The following is an 11,046-nucleotide window of genomic DNA, read 5'->3' on the forward strand; positions in this document are numbered from 1 at the left end:
AAATATTTTAAGGATATAACTCCATCTGTCATCAGATAGTGTCTGTGATCATATGATCCAAATGAGTGGATGCTATATCTCTCTGAAATAATTAAAGTTATTAAAACACTGAGACCCTTGCACTAATATACCCTCACACAAACATGCACAAGAACACATAGCATATATTTTCTTGAATTTTAAACTATGTACTGCTAATTAATGCAATGTTAATTAGAATCGTAAGTTTGTGATACTGTCATTGTCATTACAGCTGATTTTTCACAGACACTTTTCTAAAGGTATTCCTGTGAGTCCTTGCAAAGAAAATTGACTCTAAATCTCAAGTGTTTTCTGTTATTTAACTCTAAAAAACGTGCACTTTCCTACAATTTGCCACAAGTTTCTGCAAAAAAGAAATTTTAATTAAATTGCAATTGTCAGAACAGAATTAATTCAAAAATGCTATCTTCTTATTTATTTTTAAGCATATTGTTGTTAGGTGCCATTGAGTCAGTTCCTACACACAGCAATCCTATAGGACAGAGCAGAACTGCCCCATAGCGTTTCCAAGGAGCAGCTGGTAGATTTGAACTGCTGACCTTTGTTAGTAGACAAGCTCCTCACCACTATGCCACTAGGGCTCCATTTTTAAGAATACTAGATATAAAATGTAAATTTTGGATGAATTTTATTAAAAAAATTGTTGGATTCATTGGAATTTTCTGTGTTGCCTATTCCACTGGTCTTTCAATTTGTTGCTCGTTATTAAAGAAGACAGAATGCTTTATACACAATATGCAAGCAATTTAAATACCTAAATGAGTCCCTCTAAGTAGCTGTCATCTCTGTCTCTGAATATTTCCTGTCAGAGCAATTCTAGATTCCATTTAACTGTGCTGTTCAGTAGTTTACTGATACCACCACTTTCATGATTGCCGGTACACTTAAAACTTATTACTTCTGGACTCCATTCAAAGAGTATAAAAACAAAAGTCTACTTTGTAATTATTTGTTACATAAAAGAGACTTTATTTTTTGGCAGAAAACACTGGGTCTGTATTTTGTGTTGGTTTGAGAGCAACTACAAGGAGGCAGCACCAATAGGAAAAAGGAGGCGGTGCTGAATCAACACTCTTTACATTCAATGACTTAAAGACCAAAGAGAGAGGGTGCACCAGGGGGGATGCAAAAAGACTCCACAAATCTTCACAGAAATAGGCAATTCCTATAATATTTTCATGGCAAGTCCCAACTAACAACCACTCGCCCATTGAGTAGACAGTCACCCAGAAGATGAAAATGACATAGGACACACTTCATATAGACAAACAATTCTTGTCTCTTAGTAAACAAGTTCACTCTCTGTCATTAAGGTTGGGAGAAACTGAGAGCTGACAGCTGAGGGAGAGAAGTTCAAGGAAGCTTTTGGACTTTCCTGGCAAACATGTCTAGTGGGTTCACATCTTGGCTGAAATAATTTCAAATACTGTCATCATGGACTTTGTCAGCCTTATTTTTCTCATTTGTTAAATGTGAGTAATAATTCCTACCTTCAAGGGTGATATTTAAAAAAAAAAAAGGCTATTAGTAAGGTGCAGGCTTCAACTAATCAGACGAGAAGCCTGACCAATTACGGCATTCGTAGACGATGAGTGTTAGCTGAATTATCTGCCCTGCTTTTCCCTTAACATTGATATAGCGATTAAATGAGATAAGTATAAAAGCTGTAACAGTACAATATCAACAGGAGCTCAAAATATTTATCTTGTTCCCCTGCTTCTTCCTCTTCCCCATCCCTCCTCAAGGTACTAGACAAAGTCTCTAAGCACATTCTTTGTTTTCAATGGCACCATTTTCAGAAAGTCATACACTTTGATGAGGCCCTATAATGTGTTTGTCCAAATTTAGGGGCTTCAGAGAAATAATTTGTTGCCTGTAAGAAAACATAGGTTAGTTTAAGAGTCTGTCATTGACTTTTATAACGTCCCTCTACACACACACTAAAGATACTGCATTTAAATCCCCCACGAATTACTATCTAAGTACTGAAGATTCCCGAATCTATGTCTCTAAGTGCATATCTCTCCGACTATATCTTTAACAGCTCCATTTATGTCACTCATTCATTCAACAAATATATATTTAGCAACCACTAGGTGCCAGGTCTCTGCTAGGAATTGGCTATTCAGTAGTGAACAAAACATATACCTCAACTTTAACAGGTCTGAAAAAAAAGGCTTATCTTCCACCGGAATCCATTTTCCTATCTTCTGTAACTCAGTGAATGGCACCAGCAATCCTTTAGTTGTGCAAAGCAAGAATCTTGACTGCTATACTTAATTTCTCCCTCTTAATCTCCAACATATCGCATAAGATCAATCTTATCAGTCTTGAAATCTGATTCTCTAAAGCAGACCCTTCTCTAGTGAATATTTGTTAGGACCATCTTACTTGATGAGAGAAAGAATATTTGTACCTCTGTAACCCTTTTAGTATTTTATTATATATTTAATATACATATTTTTGCCAGAGTTAGAAATTCGTACTTTATGTTTGAGGGTAAAAATAAAATAAACTAATAAAAAAATAAATAAAAGCACATTTACCTGGCAGGCAGGAAAGCTTTCCCTTTCTCCCCTCTCCTTTCAGCATCCTGAAGCATTATTGCTCTGGTCCTCTGTGCACTCCAGGTTACCTTTAATGATATTGATTCCACCTTGAGATTTGTTCTATAGCAATTATGACCTCTGACTTCTCATTTTCCCATTGAAATGTGTATGTTTCACTCCTGCTAAGAAGCAACCCACATGCTTTGTCTTTTGAAGCTGAAGTCTCAGCCTAAAATTTTTTTTCGCTATTACACTTTATATTCTACCAGCAAGAGGCAAGTTTCAGCAAGTGAACGCTGTTCTTTTGGTGGTGGTACATTCTATTGGAGTTTGCACAACATCTGAAATTGCAGGCTGAAATAGTGGGTCAAATACGTAGTAGCAACTGCTGGGCTTTGAAAAGCCTTTTTTGACTTCACTGAAAAATTCTGCAAGGCCCATGCTGTCCTAACCACAGTTTTATTCTCTCTCTGTATAACTTATGTTCAAACTTTTGGTTTATCTTATGGATAGGAGAATTTCACATATCAAAGAACGATGAGACAGGTCAAAAAAAGTACCTAAATGTCTAAGTGCTAAGATTGTCATTATAAGGCAAGGAACAATCTAAAAACTAACGTATACCCCATGATAGCAGCTGCATTTTTTTTTTTAACCTGCTATCACTTGCAGCTGTTGTGCTTCTCACAGCTTTAAATCAATATGTAATCAAATCAGGATTTGTTCATTCATTTAACAAACACTAAGATAACACTTATGCTGTGAACCAAGCCCTCTGCTAGGTGTTGGGGATACAGAAATGAGGAAGTCAAACTCATGGTACTAACAAAGCAAACATATATTTAAAGAGTAAAGAAAGGAACAGACGTAAAGAGCTTATTGAATTTGTTTTTAGGGAGACTATCATTCATAGTCCCCAAATTTAAAGTTAACCCTCAAATCTCTTCTAATCAGTGGCCTGAACCTACCAGTGAAATGTTGGAAAGAGGACCAGAGGTGGACTTCAATTCCTGAGAAATGCAGAGTTGAGCTGCCCCATGAAACCCAAGTGGATTTTGCCATAGTCTTTTGTTCACTCGCTAATTCATTCAGCAAATAGCCCTCAGATGCCCAAAATCTACCAGGTAATGTGCTTCAGACTGGGGTTATGATTGTGGTTTAAAGTAGACAAAGTCCCTGTCCTCACAGATTTTAAATTCTGGTGGAAAAGATAGGCATTAATCAAATAATATCACAAATATTCTACTATAAAGCAGCAGGAATTCTGTGGAGAGATAAATGACTTAATTAGAAGACACATAATCCATATTATCCTTTTCAAATTTTGGCTGATTATTGCTCTGTTCTTGAAGGTAGAAGAGCAGTAAAGAAGTTGGGAAGTGTTGACTTCAGGCAGGAATAAAATTTGTAGGGAAAACCCAGGAATGATCCATCTTTTTTCCATGTACCTACTCACAGATTCGCACCCTCAGTACATTCCAGAGAGAATGGGTGAGATTTCACATAACTTTTAACTTACACCTTCTTTGTGTTGCCAATGTTTATTCATTTTATCCCCAGCTGTTGCGCTATCATTGCTGCTTTCCTTCATTATTAAGGAGGTAATTAGTTGTTATGAAGGAGTCCTGGTGGTGCAGTGGTTAAAACGCTCAACTGCTAACTGAAGGGTGGGTGGTTCGAAACCACCAGCTGCTCCACAGGAGAAACATGTGGCAGTCTGCTTTGGTAAAGATTGACCCCCTTGGAAACCCTGTGGAGTCGCTATGAGTCAGAATCGACTCGACAGCAGTGGTTTTGCTCTGGTTAGTTATTATGGTAGAAGCACAAGTTTTAGAATCATAAATCCACCACTTAACAGTTATAAACCTCTCTGTGTCTCATTTTTCCTGTCTGTAGGTCCCTGGGTAATTAAAGTGGTTTTCAATCAACTGCTAATTTACAGGTTGGCAGTTTAAACACACCCAGGGGCACCATGGAAGAAAGGCTTGGCAATCTGCTTCTATAAAGATTATAGTCAAGAAAACCTTACAGAGCGATTGTACTCTGTAACACATGGGGTCACCAAGAGTCGGAATCAACTTGATGGCAATGGGTTTGTTTTTTGTTTTACCTTCCCTATGGAGTCCATGGGCTGCGCAAATGGTTACCATGCTTGCTGCTAACAAGAAGGTTGGTGGTTTGAGTCCACCCAGAGACACCTTGAAAGAAAGACTTGTTAATCTACTTCTGAAAAAAATCAGCCACTGAAAACCCTATGAAGCACAATTCTACTTTGAAAACATGGGGTCGTTGTGAGTTGGAATCAGTTCAAGGGCAACTGATAAGTGGTACCTTCACCATAGAGATATCATAGGGATTAAATAATATAATTTAAGTACTTGGTCCAGTTTGGTACCTAGTAGAATCAAAATACATTGTTCTCTTCCTGTTGTGTGTGAGTGTGAATGTGTGTGAATTTTCTTTTTCCTAACATTCTGTAGTTGATCACTTTTTGTCTATAGTTCCATCGCTAATTCAAATCAGAAACAACTCCCCGGTTGACTTCTCTGCTGTATGTCTAACAAGCATTTCAAACTATTAGAGTCTGAACTTTTAAATTATCCCACTACCATCAAGCTGCTTGTACTCCCTGCACCAGTGATTCCTATCTCAGCACTGGACTTCACCTAACTTCACAAAACATTGAAATTACACTTCTTTCTTTCCTTTAATTTTCACAATTATCAATAAACACTGTCAGGTTTACTTTTAATATATATCTAGAATCTTACTACTTATCACCTCTTTAAGTGCTAAAAATCTTGATCCAAGCCATCACTTCTTTCACCATCTAACCAGCCCCTCTGCTTGTATTTCTGAGACTATACACAGGTAATCCCTTTTAACTACAAAACAGACATGTCACTCATCCATCCAAAGCACTCCAATGGTTTCCCATTGCAATTAAAATTAAAATCAAAATCCAACCACAATGTATAAGAGCCTCTGTGATCTGGTCCCTGACTACCTCCATGATTTTTATCTCCTAAAAATATCCCCTTTGCTCACTTCATTTTAGCCACTTTGTCCATCATTGTAGTTACTGAGCTGTACTTACTGTTCCCTTTGCTTGAAATGCTCTTCTCAGAATTTCCACTTGGTTCACTTGAACTCATTCAACTCTAAAACTGTGCTCCATCACTCTGTTCTTTTGCTAACAATCTCTTAATTCTACTATTTAAAGCCCTGTATTGGCTCCTTCACTGACTACAGAATACAGGTAAACGTTTTAGCAACACATCTAAGAGGATCCACAGTTGCATCCACATAACTCTCTAGACTCACCTTCCACCATTCATTCCACTCTACCTTTGACTTCACCTCCCTTTTCTTCCTGTGGTTATTTTCCCATGAAATTTTATGCGTTAATTACAGTGTATGAATTTAAGGCAACTTGACATCTGTGGTTCTACCTTGTTTAATCCTTTGTTAGATACTTTTATCCAAAAAAAAAAAAAAATAGTTCTTGGTCTGATCATACATATTGGCTTACTCTGTACACTGCTGTTCTCCCCACAACATGTCACAACTATGCCCTGTTGCCTAAACTTATGCTTTAGGATGTCCTAAGGCCATTTTTTGAAATCAATTTTTTCATTCTTATGTATTAGCAGCTTCTTGGGTATCCTGCTGTCATCTGCCCCTTGTCCACATCCACCTCAGTGGAATTGAAGGGCAGCAAGGCTGACTTCTCTGCTGGTAGACATTGTCATTAGGATTCTACCATTGCTGCTCCAAATTTGCCATTGGATGACTCATAGGTAACTGTGATATAAGTCATCCAGGGTTTATTTGAAGTCTGAGGCCTGTTTGAAGTTTCTGACAATGAACTAAGAAGTGAAGATGAAAGATAGCTGATAGAATCCTCATGTATAAATACGCTTCTCTACCTTAGTTTTATTCTTCTCACTCCAGCCCATGATGATGGTTGGGTTTCACTAAGCTACATCATGGCTCTTATTTATTTCTCTTATTTGTTTTACTATAAAATATTTATTTATTATCTGTTACTGTTCTTGTTTCTGAGGATGAAGAAAAATTAAAGCAAACTGGCCGGCATATAGTAGGCACTCAAGCATTTTTGAATGACTAAACAAGTTGATGACTGAAAAACACAGTATCTAAATAAAGTGACATTTAGTAGAAAAGATAGAAAGGTAAATGTTCGCAACATAAGGACATTGCTGTTATAGAAATTCTATGATAGACCTGGAATAGTATCTGGCACATAGTAGGCAATAAATATTTGTTTAATGAATGAACATGAATGAATAAAGAGGTACTGTTTTGTAAGTTTATAGGAGATGAAACATCTAGATTTCCCAAGAGAGATGGAAAAGGAATCATGGAAGAGGGACATCTGAAGTTTGCTTAGCTATTTGTCAGGTGGGCCACAGGAGGGGCAGGCATAGCTGGCTGGCTGAGTACAGGGACAATGTGGGCTAAGCAGGACTGGCCACATAATTTGTGGGAACCAGTGAAAAATGAAAATGTGTGATTTCTTGTTCAAATAACATGAAAAAAAGTGTCATGTAAAGTACTAAATCATCATACTTTTGATTTCTTCCACAATCTTTTTCTTGTCTTGTCATGGCATTTACTATTTGCTATTTAATGTTATTCTAAGTAAAGAAAAATTAAAATTTTAAATTATTAGTATGAATTTTATCATTCCTCTTTATATTGTGCAATGCCAGTTTTAAATTCACATATGAGCATTTAATGTATATGCAAAATCACCAGATTACACAATTTATATTTCACAGCTCCTGTGTGTTTATGTAGTTGGTTCTTACCAGAACAGTGGAAATGCTACCAAAAAAAAAAACTCAGTTGTCTTATTACACTTCTTGATAGGCACGCATTATGCCAACACTCTCTGTTTGAATTAGTGATGAAAAAAGAAGAATTGAAAAGAAAAGGAACTGTGGGTTACCCTATCTTTCCCGTTTCCTCTATGTCTCATTTTCAGCCTAGGTGGTTGGTTAATATGGGGAAAACAAAGGATGTGATAGGGTTTCTTGACCACTGGTATTTCTTAGAAACCACTGTCTTCCTTCTACATTGGAAGCAAGTTTGGGTTCAATAGGAAAATGTGGCTGTTAGCATCACAACTGGGTCTGTTAGAGCCCTTCTGACTCAGCTGTAGACGTAACACATTTTCTTCACTTGGAGTTTCCCCGAACTTTAACATATTGTGTGGCTCCACTGGAATTCTGTGCTCACGAGGCATCACATACACAAATAGGACCCCAAGTAAAGTCAGACATGCATACTGTCTTTATCGCCTCTGCTCACATGCATACTCCCTTGTCACTTTAAACTTCACTATAAAGCAAAAGTTCAAATATAAAATTATTAAGAATTTTAATAATTTAATAATGGTATGCTGTCGAGTTAATTCCAACTCATAGTGACCCTATAGGACAGAGTAAAACTGCCCCATTGGGTTTTCTAGGCTGTAATCTTTACGGGAACAGATAGCCAGGTCTTTTCTCCTGTGGAGCCACTGGTTTGAGGAGGTTAGCAGCTGAGTGCTTAACATTGTGTCATGAGGGATCCTTAAAATGGCTGTAGCACAGTGTTAAACCAAGAACAGGGCTTTTCTAAATGCAGAATCCATGCAACTGCACAGGTCACATGCTCAAGAAGCCTACCTTGGTGCTAAGGGACAGAAGCTGGGCCAGAGGCATGTCAGGGCACTTTAGCTGTGAGGAAGCGTGAAGTGTGAAGGGAGAAGGGAGTGTAACTGACGGTGTGGCTAGCAAGATGGATACGGGCAGCTTTCCCTTTGCCCTGTTGTTGTGTGCCATTGAGTTGATTCCGACTTATAGCAACACTACAGGACAGAGCAGAACTGCTCCATAGGGTTTCCAGGAGCAGCTGGTGGATTTGAACTGCTGATCCTTTGGTTAGTAGCCTGAGCTTTTAACTACTTCACCACTAGGGCTCCGCCTTTGCCCTAGCGAGTCTACCAAAAAACCAAGCCATCGAGTCAATTTCGATTCATAGTGACCCTATAGTGAGTCTAAGGACAGGGTATCTTCCAGATTCGGATCTGTAGGAGCAGAGCAGAGGAAGCCCAGCTCAGTGTGAGCTCCGTCAGCTTACTAGCTGTGAGTTTTTGTGCAAATTACTTTTATTTTTTGTGTTTCAGTTTTGTCTATAAAAGCAGAATAGTAAGAGTAATTCCCTCATAGGTTGTTGCAAAAACACTTAGGGCAATGTTGGACACTTTATAAGCACATATTACATGGTAGCTATTATTATGTAGCTTCTGAAGTCATTCATTCCAATACTAATTGATTAGGCACTGAGCTGGGAGACATTGTAAGACCAGCACTTATGAAGAAGTATGAATCGTAAAAGAGGACTACCAGAACAACCTTAATTGTGGCCAGAGAGGGGTCTTGAGAGAGAGCACTGAAGTGATACCCTTCACACCTAAAACACTATTTGAAATGGACCATTAATTACAGCAGGCCAGCTAAATATTTCACGTACCAAGAAAGAAAGTGGGACATTTGTCAGCCACATGGACAAAAGCAACACGTTCAGATCAGCTATACAAAACCTTTGAAAATTTGACTTTTAAGATTGGCTCCCTGGAAAGTAGACTACAATCTTACAGGTAGGGATGTGTCTTATGCAAATTCATATTCTTCCTGGCGCATAGCAAAATGACTTGCCCAAAGAAAACATCCAACAAATGTTTTAAAATCAGGTATCAGCTAGAACTTCTGTGATAGGCTTCAATAAACATCTCAGTGAGATTTCAGTTATGATAGATATAGGCCCATCTTCTTACAAATATTAATAGCCCATACATGCAAATCAGTCCATTTGCCAATAGAGACATTTATTTGCAAATTGGCCAATCCTTTCTACCCCCAAATTCAAGAAAATATCAAGAATGATTCAGAACCATGAAAATTATTACAATTCTTACTTCAGACAACTGGCACAAAGTATTTCTACCTGTAACAGGAATTAATACACCTATAGTAGAATTCTACCTTTGCTCAACTACATTTCATATTCTATACAACAACAGAGTTTTTAAATTATAGATCAGATAATACCACTTCCACTGCATGAAAACCTTCAATAGCCTCCCAATACAATTAGAATAAAATCAAAACCACTTACCATAATGTAAAAGATTGATATTACCTTCCATCTCAGCTCAAAACCACCTCCCTCTCTTTCAGTAAGTATATTCCATCAAGAAGCCTTTCGTCCTGTTTCTGAAGACACCACCAAGGTCCTTCCCTTGCATCTGCTGTTTCCTTGGCCCAGAATTCCCTGGCCCCCGGTTTGCCCATTGCTGGCTCCTTATATCCTTTTAAGTCTCAACTGAAATGTTATTTTCTCAGAACAGCCTTTCCCGATTGTCTTGTAGAAAGTGTTCCTCTGCTTCTAGTTCGCTCTCTATCCCATTACCATATTTTTTTTTTCCAGAGAACTTTTTATTCTTTAAATTCTTACTTAGTATTTACAGGTTATAATTTGTCTTCTCCTAGAACATAAGCTCTTGTAATCAGAGAATTTTTCTATCTACTCCATCATCCAATATCATCGATAGCTCCATCATCCAATACTATCACTGGTACCTAATAGGCCCTTACTATGATAAGTATTTGACTGAATAAATGATTGAATGAATGAAGAAACTGCCTCTGTTATTTGATTTTTAGCCTTCTTTGTTCTTTCCATTATGGGTTATAGTGCTTTTCAAAAGTATAAGCAATTACCCATTTGATGCTCGGATTAATTTCTGTCAAAGAGAGTTAATATTTTACCTGGCTTTGGAGAGCTTTTGGTGTTTTATCTTATTTAGGCAGAAAAAATTAGCCTATTCTCCAAAAGGCGCACCCATTTAAAAAAAAAATTCAATTGTTGCAGATGGATGGAAACAAATATTACAGCACCAAGTCAGCTTTAACTAAAGGATATTAGAAACTACTGCTATAAACAAATCAATCTAGTAGGCAGAAATCATTCATTCACGTTCCAATCCTGCAAGGTCCTGCTCTATCTCATTAACTCTGTGAAGCATCCCCAGGGCCCATTCTTTCAGTTAAAAGTAATCACCCTTGAATCTAAGTTTCTGTATTTACTTTATACCTACCTTTGTAGAGTAGAGAATTATATTTAGCTGTTTAGGTATCTGTCTACTTCTACTAGATTGACAAATCCTTCAGGGTATGGATCATATTCATTAATCTGTCTAGACCTATACTATCTGTCTAGTGCCTATTACGTAGTAGAAACCCAAAATTTTAATTAATTCATGCAGTCAATCATTCTTCAAAAATAAAACATATTTTTAAAGCTTTTCACAGTCTGAGGACCTTCAGATTCTTCAGAGACCTGCAAATCAAAAAACCAAACCCACTGCTGTTGAGTCAATTAC

Source organism: Trichechus manatus, unplaced genomic scaffold (genome assembly GCF_000243295.1).
Source record: "Trichechus manatus latirostris isolate Lorelei unplaced genomic scaffold, TriManLat1.0 scaffold00125, whole genome shotgun sequence".
Taxonomy (NCBI): Eukaryota; Metazoa; Chordata; class Mammalia; order Sirenia; family Trichechidae; genus Trichechus; species Trichechus manatus.